Source organism: Malaya genurostris, chromosome 2, assembly GCF_030247185.1.
Source record: "Malaya genurostris strain Urasoe2022 chromosome 2, Malgen_1.1, whole genome shotgun sequence".
NCBI classification, from domain to species: domain Eukaryota; kingdom Metazoa; phylum Arthropoda; class Insecta; order Diptera; family Culicidae; genus Malaya; species Malaya genurostris.
The window spans coordinates 275,020,494-275,042,051 of record NC_080571.1 but is presented as its reverse complement, the minus strand read 5'-3'; the positions used below and the strand labels follow the sequence as shown (position 1 = coordinate 275,042,051).

The following is a 21,558-nucleotide window of genomic DNA, read 5'->3' as shown; positions in this document are numbered from 1 at the left end:
GGTCTCGAAGGGGTTGAATCGATGCGAATGACAGTTTCGCTATCTTTGCGGCATTTTGTCGCTATCTTATCGCATCGCAATCTTTTCTAGCAGACAGTGAAAATCACTATAATTATATGTTAATGCAACGAAACATTTTTCTCAACGTTGTTCTGGATGACTTCTCAGGTACGTGAAACCGATTATTGTTTTGTGATATGCACCAGTAAAGCACATCTTCGGACACACCGGGCTTATTTAATAGATTGAATAGAATACCAATAGAAGCTGCCATGCAATTGGTATTCCTTTCTCTGGATTGTATTTCAGGTTATTGTTGCACTAGCCAAATTCACAATTCCATGCTTAAGCTTTTTGGAATCGCATTGATGAAACGAAATGATGTGTCATCACATCAATTCATGGGTAATTGAAAAATACATTTATCGGTGTTTACAAATGAAACCGAAGCTTTGGAATAGACACAGACGATTTTTTTTAAATATTATTATTTTTGGTGAAGCAGGTAAAGTTCTGTTTTTATTTTTGGCATTATGTATTAAATCTGTATTCTGCACAGTGCAGTAAAACTTCATTCAATTCAATTCAAAAATTAATGTGGAACACATTGACGATCTCTCTAATGCAGTAAACTTCACTCTCTGACACACACAATGTTTGCGGTCAGCATTCAGTTCATCACTCGTTTCTCTTCAATCGAGGCTCAGTTCAACCACCGTCAGTTGATCTCTTGAAGTAACAAAATATCTCTTTCAATAGTGTGAGAGCTGCCTTCAAATGAGGTTCATGTAAACATTCGAATTGGTTCAAGATAATAGATGAAAGACAAACCAGATAGCTAAAATATCAATCACATAATACACATAAATTAATTGTTTAATCCTTCAGTTTTCATTTTCAATACTTTACTCCATTTATAATTCTATTCGTTCGAACTTGCTTACTAACAAAAACGAATGCAGTGAAGGAGCTAGACTACTTGGCACTCGAAACTGAGCAAGCAAAACTTCAAATGACTAGGTACGATTATTCAACTGACGATGAATTCCGGGAACTTCACTTGAAAATGGCAGCAAAAATCAAATAAATCAAATCATCTTATATTATTCGATTGAAAATGAAATTTTACCGCACTGATTCGGCATGAAATCTTCATAATTCTGTATGAATGGCAACTCTGTTTGTACAAGAAAAATAAACACAGTCTAGATGACAGACTGAATGTTTTTGATAAGGTAACGTGGCACCATCATGAAGGAAAACATGAAATGACCGTTAAATTGATTGAAGAATCTTGTATGAATGTCCTGACTGTTTGTCTATGATTGTATATCGCTAAAGACAGGAAAAATTCAAAACTGATGAGAGCATTGCAATTCATATTTTCTCTTCGTACAACTAAGTTAAATGCAATTTTATTTTATCAAAAGAAACGCTTTTAACATTTCTTATTGTTTTTCCATCCTCCATAAACTGCACTAATTACACTAAACGCAGTAATTTTCGGATCAAAACAAAATCACGTACATGCATAATTCACGATTGGCAGTACAATTTATCAAATGATATCGATTACGGCCCGGAACCAAAATTATTACGGCGAACGACTCAAAGCGCACTCATCTTGATTAAGTGGAAACGCCTCCCCAGGCTTTAGTCGTGCGCAATATTTTTTTTTTATGCAAGCGCCGGCCGTATGCGTACTTTTCCCACAGACCCCTCATTAGATTGCTAACTACGAAAACGGATAATTTCATTTAATTTATGTACTGGCTACAGGTCGCTTCCAATAGAAATCGAAAGTATCACGAATCCATGCAAGAGAGAGATTTTTATTCGCTACATGCGTTATGTGTGATAAGAAATGTTGATGAATATTTTCAATTCACGAACTGTAATTAGATAACCGTACCCTTAATCATCTCAAATGCTAAGTCCATCCCATATATTAAAGTCATTAGTAAGAGTGAAATTTCTGTGATATTGCTTCTTTAGTCGGAAACAACGATATGTTGGTTTTAGTCCAACGAATTAGCTATGGAAATCAAGAATAAGATCTCTCCTTTGATTCTTAGTTTGTGAAAATCGGTTCGCCAATCCCGAAAAAAATTGAGAGCATCTCATCGGTTTGAGTCGAACGGTATATGACACTTGGCTCTCCGAGACTCAGATCAAAAGACTATTCTCACAGTGATGCCATAGCCTTTCGATATGTGTTGGCACCGATACCTCACGACTGGCAACTCTTCCGAAAATAATGGGAACGGATGCTGAGCTGAACCACCAAAGAGATTAACAGAAACCTGCTAATCACAGTGAGAAGAAAAGTATAGTGTCGATGTGCTCGCTCAGTTTAACGGAAATTTCAAATAAATTATTTACAAGTGTATTAAAAGATATTTATAGCAGGTAGTTAATATTAAGGCACATTTGAAATTGAATTATTAATATTTTGCAATTATATAGTGAATTCGGTGATTGTCACGTTGTTGACTGCTGATCAGTAATACTGAGTGAAGATACAAGTAAGAATGAATTGATTTAATATATGCTTGATACTTATTATGTGTCCATAACAGTACCAGCAACGTATTAGCGCAGGAAAGATAATCTCTATCTTATGAATTTGAACGGAACACTGTTATGTAGGTAATCTTAAAATCCTCTATCAAACATAACCTAAAGTGATAAACTCATTGTAGCTTGAAGCTGTATTAGTCGTAAATAAATTGAATTGAGATCAAATCTGCTATCAAGAACAGTGTTTGCCTATCTTGTTCCTGGGAACAATACTTCAAGATAACAATGGCACAACCGACTAACAATAGTCCTGTTTCTGGAGACCCGAATGATTCAATCTTCAACTGTGTTGCTTGCGAAAGACCTGATAGTGCTGATAACGTCGTAGCCTGCGATCACTGCGATAACTGGTGGCATTACTCGTGCGCCGGAGTTTCAGACACCATCGCCGATCGAAGCTGGATCTGTTCTAGATGCCTTCCTTTACCCGTTGCCCCGGGTTCTACCTCGTCTAAAATGACGTCAGCTAGTCGTCGACAAAGGTTACAATTGGAGCTCCAACACTTAGCCGAGAAACAGGAGTATGAGAAGAAGCAACAAGAGTTAGAATTGCAAAAACGATTCTTAGAGCAAAAATGCAAGTTGCTTGAGGCAACCATAGAGGCAAACGACGATGACGATCGCCGTAGTGTAAAAAGTCGAGTGATCGAGATCGAATCTCGAAACCGTACGAAATCAGTCGCTAGCTGGATAGAAAGTCATGCTACGACAACGAATCAAAATGCATCAGGTGTCAAAATTACGATCAATGAAGAAGAGGAAGAAAGAAAAAGGAGACCTACAATTGCGAGTAAAATAAATCAAGCACCAAAAAGCTTAGTGGTACATGGAAGAGAAAAATTAAGTATGAACGATTTTCAAATACTTCACCAGCAACTCGATAAGTGTCAGCAAAGCTCTGTACCGACCTCAGAACAGCTTCAACTTTTACGAGAAGCAATTGAGAGATGTCAGCTGCAAACGGAAATGAACCCTAAAGGAAATATAGATATACCAATACCAATACGTCAACAAAAATCACCAAGGCTGACACCTATGCTTCCTCGTATCATGCCTCCGAATCCAGTTCCACAATTAACTTCGAAAACCCCGAATGCATTCAGACCTTCTCCGGAACAGTTAGCAGCCCGGCAAGTTATGCCACGAGATCTACCTGAATTCTCAGGAGATCCCGAGGAATGGCCAATATTCGTGAGCAGTTTCAATAACTCAACAGTGGCATGTGGATATAGCGATACGGAGAACCTCGCTCGGTTGCAGCGTTGCTTAAAAGGCAATGCACTAAAATCTGTAAGATACTATCTATTAACTCCCGAATCAGTACCAGAGGTCATGAGAACATTACAAACGCTTTTTGGACGACCAGAAATCATAATAAATAAATTAATTAAAAATATGCGCGAGTTTCCAGCACCAAAACCGGACAGATTAGATATGTTGATTGAATTTGGAATCATGGTGCGTAACCTGACGCAGCATCTCATCATCGCTGGCCAACATGCACATTTGAAAAATCCAGTTCTTCTTCAAGAGGTCGTAGAAAAACTACCAACCACAGTGAAGCTTCAGTGGGCACAACATCTTGTAACCGTTCCAGAAACAACGTTACAAAACTTTAGCGAGTTCATGTCATGTATGATAGAGTCCGTAAGCAAAGTTTATCAACCAGCCGTTTCACAATCGAAATCAAGAGGATTCATCAATACACATATTGATGAATCATACGAGACAATAAAAAAAGATGAAAATTATGTGAGAAAGCTATGTCCAATATGCAGTGAACAAAATCATCGCGTGACAGCTTGCAATAAATTCAAACAATGTAGTGTTGAGGATCGTTGGAAGCATATTCACCGTGCTAGACTGTGCCGTTGCTGTCTGAATTTTCATGGTAGAAGGGCTTGTAGAAGTCTCGTTCGTTGTGGCGTTAACGAGTGCCAATTTCGTCACCATCCTCTACTACACACAAACCCCGTTACCAAGGCAACTCAAGAAAGCTCTAATGTTTCAAACCTTACGTACCATCACTGCGGGCAATCAGTTCTCTTCCGGATTCTACCGGTCACTTTACATAGTAATTCTAAGTCAATTGATACCTTCGCGTTTTTGGATGAGGGTTCAACAACCACTCTTGTTGAAAAGGAATTGGTAGACCAACTCGATATTAGCGGCCCCATTTTACCCCTTTGTTTGAAGTGGACAGCCAATATGACACGCACGGAACATGCATCAGAAATGGTTACATTCCACGTATCGGGTCTTGATAATAAAAATAAGCACAGACTTGAAAATGCGCGTACCGTAGCTAACTTAAATTTAGCCCCACAAACTCTCCGGTTCGACGAACTACAACGCCGCTTTCCGCATTTGGTCGGATTGCCCGTTAAAAGCTATGAAAATGCACATCCTCGATTGCTTATAGGTTTACGAAACTTGTCATTAGCCATACCACAAAGTATGAAAGAAGGAAATGATGGACCACACGCCGTCAAAACTCGACTAGGCTGGTGCGTCTATGGAAGCCTCGGCAAGAACCGAGATTTCGAACATTTAAACTATCATGAATGTGACTGCAATTCGAACTATGCGTTAGATTCCATGCTGAAGGATTATTTCAATGCCGAAGATATGGGTGTGCAGACTACTAAGCCACCCGAATCTAAAGAAGATGCCAGAGCGAGAGCAATTCTGCAGCAGACTACTCAAAGGGTTGGCGGTCGATTTCAAACCGGCCTGATTTGGCGTTATGACGATATTGAAATGCCGGACAGCTTTCCGATGGCTCTTCGTCGGCTTGAATGCTTAGAAAAGCGAATGGAAAAGGACGCTATACTAAAAGAGTGTGTTCATCGACAGGTTAAAGAGTATCACGAAAAGGGGTATGCCCATCGCGCAACGGAATCTGAACTGATCAAGGCCGACCCGAGGCGTGTGTGGTATTTGCCTTTAGGAGCCGTAGCTAATCCTAAAAAGCCCGGAAAGATACGACTGGTGTGGGATGCTGCGGCTAAAGTGGAAGGAATATCCTTAAATTCTTCACTTATTGCGGGGCCCGACCTACTAACTCCACAACCTTACGTACTTTTCCGTTTTCGTCTATTCCCGGTTGCTATTTCTAGCGACATAAGAGAAATGTTTCACCAGATTGCTATTACACGCTCCGACAAAAACTCTCAACGATTCCTTTTCCGCGATAGTCCTAAAGACCCACCTCAAGTCCACATTATGGACGTTTTGACCTTTGGTGCAACATGCTCACCGACGAGTGCGCAATATGTTAAAAATGAAAACGCTATACGATTCCAACATCAGTACCCAAGAGCCGTCGAAGGTATTCTAAAAAGCCACTACGTGGATGACTATTTAGATAGTTTTTCTACAGTTGAGCAGGCGAAACGGATTGCCTGCGAAGTACGTGACATCCACTCCAAAGCAGGATTTGACCTCCATGCATGGGCTTCTAATAACCTCGCCGTCTTAAACCATCTAGGACAGCCGACCATACAAGAATCAAAAAATCTTACGCTTTCTGGGACCAACTGTTTTGAGCGAGTACTCGGTATGCACTGGATTCCGGACATCGATGTGCTGTCGTTTTCGATGTTGTTCAGCGAAGAAATTCAATTGTTACTTACCACGGGCGCGAGACCAACTAAACGACAAATGCTGAAGTGTGTAATGAGTCTCTTTGACCCCTTGGGACTTCTAGCTTCTTTTCTTGTTCATGGAAAGATTTTAATGCAGGAAGCTTGGCGAACAGGAATGAAATGGGATGATTGCGTCAGCGATAAGATTTTCGAACAATGGAAAAGGTGGACGGACTTATTTGAGCAGACAAGTCGTATCCAGATACCACGTTGCTACTTCGACCAGGCTAACGAAGATCTATACAAATCCCTTCAAGTCCATGTTTTCGTAGATGCAAGCGAAGTGGCATACTGTGCAGCAATTTACTTCAGAGTCATAGCGCCGAATGGAATTCCGCGGTCTGTGTTAGTAACCGCTAAAACTAAAGTAGCACCATTAAAATATCACTCAATACCACGGTTGGAATTGATGGCAGCGGTGTTAGGAGTTCGCTTACTAGACTTTATCGCTCAAGGACATGGTGTTAAACACGCTCAATCGTTCTACTGGACTGATTCTAAAACGGTTCTTGCTTGGATTCAGTCTGATCATAGAAGATATAAACCATTTGTAGCCTGTCGAATCGGCGAAATATTATCATCTTCCAGAGAGACCCAGTGGAAATGGGTACCAAGCAAGCTCAATGTTTCAGATGAAGCCACTAAATGGCATGGCAGGCCATTATTTGCTAGCTCCAGTCGATGGTTCTTGGGACCAAAGTTTCTGGAACTTCTCGAAAGCGAATGGCCTACTCTGGATACTCCTATACCCGCGACGGATGAAGAAATACGACCGTGTAACTTACATCAAATTGTAACAAAAGACATCTTTATCGACTTCACTCGATTTTCAAAACTCAATCGCCTAGTAAGAACCATTGCATTTGTCAAAAGATTCGCTACAAAAGACACACGAGCACGAAAACTTACAACAAAGTTAACGCTAACACATGAAGAACTCAAAGCTGCGGAAATAATCATATGGAAGCTAGTGCAAGCTGAATCCTACCCCGATGAAGTGTCGATTCTAATTCGTAATAGAGATCTTCAAACCCGCGAACGATCAATAATTCCCAAATCTAGCCCACTTTATAAATTAACAGCATTCGCGGATGAACACGGCCTTTTACGTATCGACAGCCGCATCTGTACTGCGAAGTGGATCGCAGCTGGCCTAAAATTCCCTATCATTCTTCCGACGAATCATACTGTAACACATCTTCTGGTGGACAGCTACCATCAAAAATTTCTTCACGGGAACGCGGAGACCGTCGTCAATGAAATCCGCCAACAGTTCTACATCTCCCGGCTTCGGGTTCTTGTCCGAAAGGTTTCACGGCGATGCAAGTGGTGCGCAATCTATAGAACTAAGGTTATCACACCTAGAATGGCTCCTCTACCTAATGCCAGATTGGCACCCTACACTCGACCCTTCAGTTATGTAGGTCTGGATTATTTCGGTCCCTCTAACGCAAAAAGATGGATTGCGTTATTCACGTGTCTTACTATACGCGCCGTTCATCTGGAGGTTGCCTACGATCTTTCAACCCAGTCTTGCATAAACAGCATTCGCCGATTCATTTGTCGACGGGGACAACCATTAGAAATTCATTCAGACAACGGTAGTAATTTCAAAGGAGCTAATAACATCTTGCAAAAGCAATTGGAAAATGCACTATTTGATTCAGCTGTCTCGTTCACCAATGCCCAAACTAAGTGGGTGTTTATCCCTCCATCGTCTCCACACATGGGAGGTTCATGGGAGAGGATGGTGCGTTCGGTTAAAACTGCATTAACAAGCTTACCCATGGCTCGAAAGTTTGATGATGAAGCTCTGCAAACCTTTGTGGTTGAAGCTGAAGCTATAGTGAACTCTCGTCCGCTAACGTACCTACCTCTTGACTCTGAAGAACAAGAAGCTTTAACACCAAACCATTTCATCCTGATGAGTTCAAACGGAATTAACCAACCACCCGTTGTAATCCCTGATCCTGTCAAAGTCGCGTTGGGTATGAGAAATCTTATTCAACAAAACCTAAACATTTTTGTCGTGAATACGACTTACTTTACTATGGGGCGCCTTTTCAAAATTAGCCATATGGAAGAATGGGCAGAACTTAATCGCGAATATCTCGACTTGTATTAATGGTAGCAACATAATTCTTTCACCATTTCATCAAAAATATGATCAGGAATTCAGGATAATATTTTGAACAGTGTGCGATAACCACAAACAACTCAAAAATTAAGTTTTCTTAAAATTTGAAAACAACGCGGAAAACTTTTTACTTTCGCTTGGGTTTTTCGCGCAAGGACGACGATTTTGAGATAGTCAGGCACATATCTTCAACTGAATGCGTATAAAAGGGGAACCGTGGTCGAAAATCGATCATTTCTTCTTGTGCGTTCGATGGAAGCAGACGTCGTGGGAGTGGAATCATCAACCAGCAGCGAGAGAGAATGCACCTTCTGCGTGGTTAATAAAAACCTCAAACGCTCAGGTCGCATCTCTCATTCGCTTGCTGGCCATCGAGGCGCGAGGACCAGCCAGCAGCAGCAGCGGGAGTTAAATTTTCCACCAGCAGCGAGAGAGAATGCACCTTCTGCGTGGTTAATAAAAACCTCAAACGCTCAGGTCGCATCTCTCATTCGCTTGCTGGCCATCGAGGCGAGAGGACCAGCCAGCAGCAGCAGCGGGAGTTAAACTTTCCACCAGCAGCGAGAGAGAATGCACCTTCTGCGTGGTTAATAAAAACCTCAAACGCTCAGGTCGCATCTCTCATTCGCTTGCTGGCCATCGAGGCGCGAGGACCAGCCAGCAGCAGCAGCGGGAGTTAAACTTTCCACCAGCAGCGAGAGAGAATGCACCTTCTGCGTGGTTAATAAAAACCTCAAACGCTCAGGTCGCATCTCTCATTCGCTTGCTGGCCATCGAGGCGCGAGGGCCAGCCAGCAGCAGCAGCGGGAGTTAAACTTTCCACCAGCAGCGAGAGAGAATGCACCTTCTGCGTGGTTAATAAAAACCTCAAACGCTCAGGTCGCATCTCTCATTCGCTTGCTGGCCATCGAGGCGCGAGGACCAGCCAGCAGCAGCAGCGGGAGTTAAACTTTCCACCAGCAGCGAGAGAGAATGCACCTTCTGCGTGGTTAATAAAAACCTCAAACGCTCAGGTCGCATCTCTCATTCGCTTGCTGGCCATCGAGGCGAGAGGACCAGCCAGCAGCAGCAGCGACGGAGAATGCACCTTCTGCGTGGTTTAAATCCTCAAACGCTCAGGTCGCATCTCTCATTCGTTTGCTGGCCACCAAGGCGAGAACCAGCAGCGACTGAAACTGGATTCTGAGTGTTATTGGATCTAAATTTAGGTCTTGAACTCAGGGTCCAGTTCTCTATTCCAGACTTCTATTCGGTTGTTCTTAAAACCATAATAATACTCCTAAAGAATTATGCGGAATTTACTTTACTGTACCTCTATACAACCCATTTTTGTCGTGAATACGACTTACTTTACTATGGGGTGCCTTTTCAAAATTTACCCTCTGAGAGAGTGATAAGAATCAGAACGCGTTCTAAGGAAGAGAACAAAATATCTGCTGCTGTACAACAAATCGTCCGGAAAAAATGTTCCGAAAAGTGGTGAATATCGCAGTGAGTTCCTCAATTTGGTCCTTGTGAATGCTAGAAACGAGTCCCTTCAGCATATTGATAGTTTCTTTCAATAAAATATGCAAATCCGAAATGAAATAATCGACATTAAAATTCTGTATGCGGCTATTTTTATAGCCGTTAGGACCGCCCATTAGTGAGAAAGCTACAAACGAAATCAGGTAGAAACAAGCCTCTCAACAAAACTTGAATCAGTTTGGATTGTATCGCCACTGCGAGCAGATGTGTTTTGTGTCGTCTGCACGCTTTCGACAAGAGCGCTTACGTCACAGCTGCCAGTCATTAGCATTGGGAAAAAAACAACGATGGAGAGCATTGCACAATATCAGCCGTTCTAATGGCTCTAAAAGTTTTCTAAAGAACTATTAGGATTTGTTGTTCGCAAATCGTAGGGAAATATCCTCAGTTTACGGCAAATCAAGAACAGTTTGCTTAGATTTGTGCACTTTTCGCTGTGTGAAACTCACAGTAATCGAGATCAAGTGAAGCTTTCTTTGTTTTTGCGAAAAATGTTCCAGAGTTTAATGTCGTAGAGAATTACGCAATTTGACTTTTCTGAATGCTAGAAACGAGTCCCTTCAGCATATTGATAGTTTCTTTCAATAAATTATGCAAATCCGAAATGAAATAATCAACATTAAAATTCTGAATGCGGCTATTTTTATAGCCGTTAGGACCGCCCATTAGTGAAAAAGCTACAAACGAAATCACATAAAAGGAAATCTCTTAACAAAAATTGAATCAGTTTGGATTCTATCGCCCCTATGAGCAGATGTGTTTTGTGTCGTCTGCACAGCTAGTTTCGCTTTCGACAAGAGCGAATTCGTCACAGCTGCCAGTCATTAGCATTGGGAAAAAACAACGGTGGAGAGCATTGCACAATATCAGCCGTTCTAATGGCTCTAAAAGTTTTCTAAAGAACTATTAGGATTTGTTGTTTGCAAATCGTAGGGAAATATCCTCAGTTTACTACAAATCAAGAACAGTTTGCTTAGATTTGTGCACTTTTCGCTGTGTGAAATTCACAGTAATCGAGATCAAGTGAAGCTTTCTTTGTTTTTGCGAAAAATGTGAAAAAGGGGAATGCGTGCATAATTCATACAATTGATATTCGGAAGTGTTAAGGAACATGTCAGTTGTTTTCGTATTCACGACATCCAGTTATGTCTCTGACATTACCCACCCGCCTTTTTGGAAACGGTGGGTCCGTGAGTACTTACCCACATTGACGAGAAGAACCAATTGGTTTGAGGAAACAAAGCCCGTCGAGCCTGGTGATCTAGTAGTAATTATCGATGATTGCAAAAGAAATGGTTGGGTACGGGGACGTATTAAGGAGGTTCTGCCAAGCTCAGATGGTCGCGTAAGGAAGGTTATAGTTCAGACTTCAGCGGGATTACTTCGTCGATCGGTTTCTAACCTGGCAGTGCTTGATGTTTCAAAAAACGGTAATGCTGAGTTTGGTACTCATCTTTACGGGAAGGGGAATGTTGGCACCGATACCTCACGACTGGCAACTCTTCCGAAAATAATGGGAACGGATGCTGAGCTGAACCACCAAAGAGATTAACAGAAACCTGCTAATCACAGTGAGAAGAAAAGTATAGTGTCGATGTGCTCGCTCAGTTTAACGGAAATTTCAAATAAATTATTTACAAGTGTATTAAAAGATATTTATAGCAGGTAGTTAATATTAAGGCACATTTGAAATTGAATTATTAATATTTTGCAATTATATAGTGAATTCGGTGATTGTCACGTTGTTGACTGCTGATCAGTAATACTGAGTGAAGATACAAGTAAGAATGAATTGATTTAATATATGCTTGATACTTATTATGTGTCCATAACAGTACCAGCAACGTATTAGCGCAGGAAAGATAATCTCTATCTTATGAATTTGAACGGAACACTGTTATGTAGGTAATCTTAATATCCTCTATCAAACATAACCTAAAGTGATAAACTCATTGTAGCTTGAAGCTGTATTAGTCGTAAATAAATTGAATTGAGATCAAATCTGCTATCAAGAACAGTGTTTGCCTATCTTGTTCCTGGGAACAATAATATGAGAAAAACAGAAACAACTTTCATCAACTAAGTCAGGGGTTCTCAAACTATTTTGGGTCGTGGACTCCTTTACTAAAATTAACTTAGACCTCAGAACCCGATCAACAAATTCCTTTGAAAATTAAATTTCTTGCTTTTTTAATATTGATGTAAAATACTTACGAATTTCTGCGGATGGTCAAATAAACACAACTTTTTTAACGTAAATATTTCAAATAACAACTTATATCAAACAACAGGGGGTAGATTTCTATACCTTGTCGACCCCCATAGTAAGTTCTCGTTTACGTCGACCCCCCAAAAAGGATATTGACCCTAAGGGGTATATATCGACCACTTTGGGAACCCCTAAACTAAGCCATCAACTGCGACCAATGTGCAGGGTGGTAACATGTAAGTGATACACTCATTCATGATCCCCTCGTTACAATTTGTACCATTATTGGTAGACCCCTTGTGTACAATTTCGAACAGTGACTTGTTGTCAGTTTATTCGTGAATTGAATTCGTGCTCTTTGGTTTACAAAAATAGAAATGGATTCGTGTAGAAGTTCAGAAGGAAGCTTTCGCATTTGAAGACTATTTGTGTCTATTCATGGATACTGGTGTTGTGCCCATCAGAAGAAACCCGGTAACAAAACGCAGTGTACGGACGATAAAAAATGGAAGAGTCACTGAGTAAACAAAATAATTGTGTATATGTAACAAGCAAGTCCCTGCTGGGCCGCCATGTTTTTGTGACCATTTTTTTTGCAAATTTTTTTTTATTCATCAACATAATCACCTTTTAGGGTGATACAATGGTTCCAACGTTTTTCCAATTTTTCAATACCATGTTTATAAAAAAATTATCTTTCGCTTCAAAATAAGCTTTAGTTTCAGCGATGACCTCCTCATTTGAGCCAAATTTTTTTCCCTGGAGCATTTTTTTAAGATCAGCAAAGAGCCAGTAGTCACTGGGGGCTAGATGTGGCGAGTATGGGGGGTGGGGAAGCAGATCAAAGCCCAATTCGTTCAATTTCGCCATTGTTTTCATCGACTTGTGGCAGGGTGCATTGTCATTGTCGAAAGCAATCGCGGCACCCACTTGGAAAAAAACTTTTTCATGCTCAATTTTTCATGAAGGATAGTAAATACACTTCCATATGATATCTGTGTCATCTCAGCAATCTCACGGAGCTTCACTTTACGATCTTTCATTATAATTTTTGTCACTTCACTCACATTTTCCGGTGTAACGGCTTCCACAGGTCTACCCGAGCGTTCCGCGTCATTTGTGTCGGTACGACCACGTTTAAACTCGGCGAACCACCGACAAATCGTTGCTTTTGATGGACAAGAGTCCGGATAACATTTTTCAATCCATTGTTTCGCTTGCACGGTGTTTTTACCCATTAAAAAAAAATTTTTTTATCAAAACACGGTTTTTTCCATTTTTTAAACAAACTACAAAACGACTTTACTCCAACCTCGATAACTCAGCTGTTTCTGGTCGGATCGACTTAAAATTTTGACCCGTTTCAAGCAAAGGTTAGTACTCTAGAAAGACGTGGTTGCTGGATTACTACGAGCGCCATCTCTGCTTTAGTCTCGGGACTTATTGATCCATGTGTTATGAACCATTTGAGGTTTGACTCGGTTCTATTACAGGACCATACAACTGGCTTCTTATTCCAGAAAAATATTCTTATTCCGGTTGCTTCCTGTTATAAATAATACATTCCTCGCGATCACTGTTGCCAGTAGAGAAAATAATTCATTCTGAAAAGCTCTCCCCATATAACATGCGATTAATTATCATTTGAAAATACTTAGACAAATGTTATATAAAGTCAAAAAATAGCTCTGAATTCATTTTGATCAGATGCTTGTTTTAAGAAAACGATTAGTTGAAACAGTTTTATAAAATTTTTCTAAAACACTTATTTTTGGGTAATTATTTTTGGAGCTGTGTTAACTAAAATATCCAACATATTCAATTTGAGAGGAATACTAACAAATAGAAGTATCCAAAGATTTGGTGCTATTCTCAACTATAAGTGATTGTTAAATGTACTCGTAAACTTTCCACATTGACAGAACTTAAAAACAAATTGAACTTAAATCCTATTTAAAATAATAATTTTAAAAAGATGATCTGAAAACAAAATATGCAATACCAAACTACATTGTTACCGACGATACTGACAACACTTAAATACAAAGGTGAATGATTCAACTTCACTAAGCAAAATGAAAGTTTAATGCTTTGTCTTATAATTGAAATCAAATGAGTTAATCGGGAGGGACCTAAAGTCCATTAACCACTGCTTCTTTGGGATTCTAATCCAAAAATTTTGATCCGTTTAACCGCATTGAGTCAATCATCCAGACCCGCAGAGCAAAACAATTTTTTTTTTTTTTTTTTTTTTTTTTTTTTTTTTTTTTTTTTTTTTTTTTTTTAAATAACTATTTATTGGAATATGAGTTAAAATTAAATTATTAAGATTTAAATTGGGTGTTCAGCCACAAGTGGTGACTTTTCAGCCCTATTATATATATATATATATATATGATTTGGTTATTACCATGAAGACATCATTTGCTTCCGCAATTCTGAGATTTTTGTGTAGGGAAAATTCTAAACCTACTTGTATTGTGTAATGGGGAAAAGGAACTTATATACTAACTTACTAACTAATACAGAGAGCGAATCGATTCAATTGAAGATTGCATCGATTTTTGTCGGAATTTGCTTATAATATTATGTGACATTACATCTAATGGTTCTATATTTGTGAGTCTGTGTAACTCATTTGTACTAAACCAGGGAGGACGCTTCAGAATCATTTTCAGAATTTTATTCTGAATCCTTTGAAGCGTTTTCTTCCTGGTGGAACAACAGCTTGACCAAATTGGTACCGCATAAAGCATGGCTGGTCTGAAAATTTGTTTATAAATTAACAATTTGTTTTTTAGACAGAGCTTAGAATTTCTGTTTATAAGAGGATATAAACATTTAATATATTTATTACACTTTGCCTGGATTCCTTCAATGTGATCCTTGAAAGTGAGTTTTTTGTCATACGTTAAACCTAAGTATTTAGCTTGATCAGACCATGTCAATTCCAAGCCATTCAATTTGAGAATGTGATTATTGTTTGGTTTTAGAAAAGAAGCTCTTGGCTTGTGAGGAAAGATAATTAATTGCGTTTTTGCTGCATTTGGTTTAATTTTCCATTTTGACAGATAATCACTGAAAATATTTAAACTTCTTTGTAGGCGACTGCAGATCACTCTTAGATTTCTACCTGTGGCTAACAGACTTGTGTCGTCACAGAATAGCGATTTCTGACAACCAACGGGTAGATTTGGTAGATCAGAAGTGAAAATATTATACAAGATTGGAGCTACACTCGAACCCTGCGGAACACCGGCTCGTACGGGTAGCATTTCAGATTTACAATTCTGATAGCTAACCTGAAGAGTACGATCAGTTAAATAATTTTGAATCATTTTGATCAAATAAATAGGAAACTGGAAATCAGACATTTTTGCTATTAAACCTTTGTGCCAAACACTGTCGAATGCTTTTTCTATGTCTAGAAGAGCAACTCCAGTGGATAACCCAGAAGATTTATTTGCTTTTATCATGTTCGTTACTCTGACAAGTTGATGAGTAGTTGAATGTTCATGACGAAATCCAAACTGTTCTGGTAAAAAAATTGAATTCTCATTTATATGAGTCATCATTCTTAACAAGATAATTTTTTCAAAAAGTTTACTGATAGAAGAAAGTAAGCTAATTGGGCGATAACTTGATGTTTCTGCTGGGTTTTTATCAGGTTTTAGGATAGGAATTACTTTAGCGTTTTTCCATCTTTTTGGGAAGTAAGCTAATGAAAAACACTTGTTGAAAATTTTAACCAGGAGTCTCAAGGCAACATCGGGAAGATTTTTAATAAGAATATTAAAAATTCCATCATTACCAGGAGCCTTCATGTTTTTGAGTTTCCTAATAATTGATTTAATTTCATCAAAATTCGTCTCAAAAATGTCATCGTGTGATAACACTTGGGTTGAAATATGATCATACTTCAGTGAGACTTCATTTTCAATAGGACTCACAACGTTTAAATTAAAATTGTGGACACTCTCGAACTGCTGAGCTAGCTTTTGAGCTTTTTCACCATTTGTAAGAAGTATTTGATTTCCTTCCTTGAGAGCAGGAATTGGTTTCTGAGGTTTCTTAAGAACCTTAGAAAGTTTCCAGAAAGGTTTAGAATATGGTTTAATTTGTTCAACTTCTTTAGCGAAATTTTCATTTCGCAAAAGAGTAAATCTATGTTTAATTTCTTTTTGTAAATCCTTAACTATGTTTTTCATAGCAGGATCACGAGAACGTTGATATTGTCGTCGACGAACATTCTTCAACCGAATGAGCAGTTGAAGATTGTCATCGATGATAGGAGAATTTAATTTAGTTTGAGCTTTGGGAACTGAAAGATTTCTAGCTTCGATAATATAATGATTCAAATTATCAATTGCTGTGTCGATGTCCGCAGAATTTTCTAAAATAGTTTCATGATCCACATGATTTTCAATGTGAGATCTGTAATCCAACCAATTAGCTCTATGATAGTTGAAAACAGAACTAATTGGATTAATTATAGCTTCGTTGGAAAGTCTGAATGTTACTGGAAGATGATCTGAGTCAAAGTCAGCATGTGTAATCGGTTCACTACAAATGTGACTTTGATCTGTTAGAACCAGATCAATTGTAGACGGGTTTTTCACGGAAGAGAAACAAGTAGGATTACTGGGATGAAGAACTGTAAAGTAACCAGCTGAGAGTTGATTATGAAGTATTTTACCATTACTGTTATTTTGCCTACAATTCCACTGGACATGCTTAGCATTTAAGTCCCCTATTACGAAAAATTTCGATCGATATCTTGTAAGTTTTTGCAAATCGCCTTTAAAGAAATTTAATTGTTCGCCGGTGCATTGGAATGGCAAATATGCTCCAGCGATGAAATAAATTCCATGAATGGTTTCAACTTCGATTCCCAAGCTTTCAATAACTTTAGTATTGAAAGAAGGTAAAATTCGATGTTTAATTTGCCGTTGGACAAAAATGGCAACTCCACCACCAATTCCAGTAAACCTGTCAAATCGATGAACCACATAATGTGGATTACTTTTCAATTTTACATTTGGTTTAAGAAAAGTTTCTGTCACAATGGCAATATGAATTTTGTGAACTTTGAGAAAATTATAAAATTCATCTTCACTCGATTTCAAAGATCGAGCATTCCAATTTAAAATATTCAAATAATTATTTAACATCACTGTTAAATTTTAAATTCATTATAATATTATTTGCAAATTTCCATCCGATTTGAAATGCTTCAAAAAGTGATGAAGTCGAATTCATTTGGATGATCATTTGAAAAAGTTGATCTTGTAGGTAGATCATTTTATTTTCAGTTATATCGCCTAAATCGACTTCATTTAAAGAAGCGAATGGCATTGAAGGAATATTTGTAGGTAGACTGCCATTAGAAGAAGATGATTTGGCCGGTCTACCTATTAATAAATTGTTTTCGTTAGAAGAAGAACTGCAAGGCGGTCCTGTGTTTTGATTATTTACATTAGAAGAAATAGGTGATAGATTTCTACCTAATATACCAGCATAACTGACATTAGAAGAAGATGATGACGAGGTCGATCTACCTGTCAATAAATTGTTTTCGTTAGAAGACGAATTGGCAGGTGCCTTAGAAGAATTTTCAGGTATATTCTGTAAATTTAAGGTCGTTGATTTGACTTGTTGTCTAAGCGAACGAGCGTTTAAAATTTTTTCTCTGACAGGACATTTCAAATAATTGGATTTATGATTTCCATTGCAATTTGAACATGAAAATTTATCAGTGGTTTCATTCATTGGACAATCGTCTTTCGAATGCGATTTACCACAATTCAAACACCGTATATCCATATGACAATTTTTGGTTCCATGACCGAAGCCTTGGCAACGACGACATTGCGTTAAGTTTGCAATACGATTATGCCGTTTATAATGTTCCCAATGAATTTTAATGTGGGAAATGAAACGTACTTTTTCTAAAGTTTTCAAATTGTTTACATCACTTCGATTGAAGTGTATTAGGTAAAGTTCATGGGAAATTCCAGAGCGTGGTTTAGAAGTACCATTCGCTCTTTTTTTCATAAGTATTACTTGGGAAGGGGCAAAACCAAGCAATTCTTTTAGTTCATTTTTAATTTCATCAATACTTTGATCATTTGATAATCCTTTCAAGACAGCCTTGAAGGGTCTGTCTGATTTTATATCATATGAATAAAATTTATGAAGTTTTTCGGACAAATATCGAATAAGACGTTCGTAATCTTCCAATCCATCCACCAAGACTCGACATTCTCCTCTTCGTCCGATTTGAAATGAGACTTTTACTTCCGGGAGAAAAGTAGAAAGCTCAGTACGGAATGCTTTGAAGTCGGAAATCATCACCGTCACTGGTGGCATAGATTGATGTTTCTTCCCAGAACGACAAGCGTCCATTTTGGGAATTTTTGAAGAATTTTCTTCTATGTCGCTACAATCGGATTCAGGAAGAATCTCGTAAATATTGTTAGACGGCATAGGATCAGCGGAAGGGAAATCCGTCCGTTGTCTTTTATTTTTACATTCAGATTCTATAAGATCGTGAATGTTATTAGAAAAATGTTGAATAACGGATTGTGATTTATTCCGTATTGAATTATTTTTAGCCTTAGGCTTGTTGCCTTTCCGGTTGGACGCAGGCATTTTTGAAATTAATGAAATTTTAAATTAAATTAACTAGGCTAAATTAGTCTTCGATTAGACTCCTAGCTAGCCTTAAAAAAGGCTGATTAATTTCTTAGTTACTCTAATATCACTCTTTGTATCACTTAGTCACTCTAATATCACTCTTTGTATCACTTAGTTAGTGATTCAGGTAGCCTTGAAAAAGACTGAAGCCTTGAATCAATGAAACTCTAGGTAGCCAGAAAAAAATTCCAGGAGCCAAGAGCTATACGCGTGCGGTGCGAACGACTGTTCAACACCGACTGAGAGCAAAACAATTTTGGGATCAGATTTCACACCATTGCTGAGTAGACCATTGAACCAAAGACAAACTTAAGATTACAATGTTCAATACGATCCATTGAAAATGTTGGATCCGCAACCGTGACACAGTAGGCTTTGTAAAAGAAAAATGTTCCTGATTCTTCGTTAATATGTGTCGATTATCATTAGAAAGCTTCGGTAAATACCATAGTAAAAATACAAGTTTGGAAAGAAGTGTGTGTGTGCTATACATGATGGATGGCCTTTTGTTACAGCTGATTCAAGGGAATTTTACAGGGTTCTTCCTAACTGTGCGTATTAAAATTTCGTTGTTAATAAGTAACTGAAAAAGGAACGAATCTAAGCAGATTAGATGAATTTGTCGGATGTCAATACTCGTAGTAGAGGAAAGTAATTTCAATATGATTAATTTTATTTAATTTTGTTTTTGTTTTTACGTTTCGTTTTCGACTCATCAGTGCGTAACAGTTCATGTTGAACTGTCACGTCACTACGTAGTTCAGACATCAGTATAGCATCGGCTACACTTGCTATTAAGGCTCTCTTATCAGCTTTACAGTGGTGTAATAACAGCGTAAGAACGAAAACGCCATTAGATTACTTGCCATTGAAACTATAATTTCTAAACCGTTGAAAATTTGACAGATTTAGTGATAACAAACGTATATGCCATAGAAAAAATACAAAAAAAGAAAGTGATTTCGTTGGACAAGAAAGTGAGTGACTGCGTTCAGAACATAAAAACGTGAAACATTCCGCATCTGTAAAGTTTCCATGTAGTTTCATTATATTACAAATAACAGTGTGAAATGCAAATGATGAGAAAATTTTAATTTTCCGCGAATGGAACTGTCGGCAATAAACGAATATACTGTAAACTGTGAACTGTGGTGAACAACCCCTCGAGGCGATGTAGTTTATTTGCATGTATTTCTTTTTGTACTAAGTCTCGATAGTAGGTCTCTTGATATGTAAATTGGGCCGTACCCTCGCTAATGTTGGCGTCCGAAAGTGCGAGTTGATGGTGGACAAAGATGCGTTAGATAATAGTTTCAGATGCCAGGTCGTTGAGAGCTGACTAATGGAGAGAAGTAAATGAATAAAGCAACCTGGAATTCGACAAAAAAAAGTTGTCATTACCTACTTCGACATACGTTTGAATCCATTGTCCCCCATAAGCGTTCAACTCGCTTACGAAGAAAAATCTGCAGCATTATCGAAATGATTTTCTCATTTCTACTTTCGATGGAAATTTTGCCATTACTTTGCCAGAAAAGCGATAAAAGCTTCTGTTTGCAGTGGATGAACATTCGGTTTCATTTTCTTTCCGGCTGATGTCATAGTCGTCGAGTTTTCTCTCTCAAATGCATTATGAACCATTTTATGCGGTTATTTTTCAAGGTTTTTTTTCTCTTTGCCGATTCCACTAATGTGACAAGTTAAGTCCAGCAATAGCCCATCTTGATTTTAATTTTGAGTGGAAAAAATCGAGAAGATAATTTTACTAGATAACTACTCATCTCTTAGGAAGCTTTCAATCATCGAATTACAGAAAAATTAGATTTTACCGAATAACGGTATTAGAAGACAGTGACAAACCTTGTTTTTCAATAAGAAATCTGCACAAAATCAAAGTGGCGACAGTAGTTCATTTGAAAGTAGTATTTACTGTCAAAGTCATTCAGAAAGTCTCTGTACAATTTCAACTAATCCCGATCATTACCAGAGTAGTAACGAGAGGTGGTCGCCCAATCTGATTAGTAATAAACTAAACAATAATAAACAAGATTTTTTTTGAATAACTTAGTTACACCACTAGGTGGATTAAAACAGATTTTCCGTTCTCCGGTCGGAATTCCAGAATTAATGAAATTGCGTTTATTATACACAATTCCAAGTTTCATTCATTACTCCAAATACCGTGGCTAGCTTTTATTCAGCAAATCAAGAGGATGCTTCACTAATAATTAATAAATATGAATGAATTAAGCTGATCGCTTTAAGTGAATATCGTTGAAAACTTGATTCACAGAGCACACCAACGACTGTTCATACAACCGGACTCGTAAACTTATTCGTTTTTTTCCTGCTTCTAATATCTGGTTATCAAAGTTGGATAATAATCGCGGCTGCTTTTCACTCGAAGAAGCTGTATTTTGCGGACCTACTGTCATTGATGCCTTCTGTCGCTTCTCTACCGCATTTCATTTCCGTCATATGGGATATGCTCCACAGAAAAATATTAAAGTTTTCATAATACCTACGTACGGATGTTTGGTTTGGCTAAAAGTAATATTTTTGTGACTATGATTATTACTTCTTATGCGATCAAACGATTGATTTTAATTTTAATCATAATTTCCGGCTGCTCGGTTTCCGGCTGCTCGGCCATCCATGGAAGTTGACCATCAATGTTAACTTCCCTCTCTTAGCAGCCTAGATAGCCGTGTAGTGTCGGTAGCGGTTTCCCAACTGCTAAGAATAACGCTACGGTCCACCTG

General features: G+C 38.3%; 1 protein-coding gene and 2 long non-coding RNA genes across 4 annotated transcripts in view; all 3 read left to right on the top strand.

Moving 5' to 3' along the window:
• The window catches only part of LOC131430140 (chitin deacetylase 1), a 71,413-nt gene that overhangs the window by 23,339 nt on the left and 26,516 nt on the right, over positions 1–21,558 (top strand). The gene's annotated exons all lie outside the window — the stretch shown is intronic.
• Positions 2,278–2,645, top strand: LOC131430144 (uncharacterized). The gene is made up of 3 exons (XR_009229493.1): positions 2,278–2,409; positions 2,467–2,525; positions 2,580–2,645. It is a non-coding gene; the product is annotated as an uncharacterized LOC131430144 (long non-coding RNA).
• Positions 11,425–11,844, top strand: LOC131430143 (uncharacterized). The gene is made up of 3 exons (XR_009229492.1): positions 11,425–11,556; positions 11,614–11,672; positions 11,727–11,844. It is a non-coding gene; the product is annotated as an uncharacterized LOC131430143 (long non-coding RNA).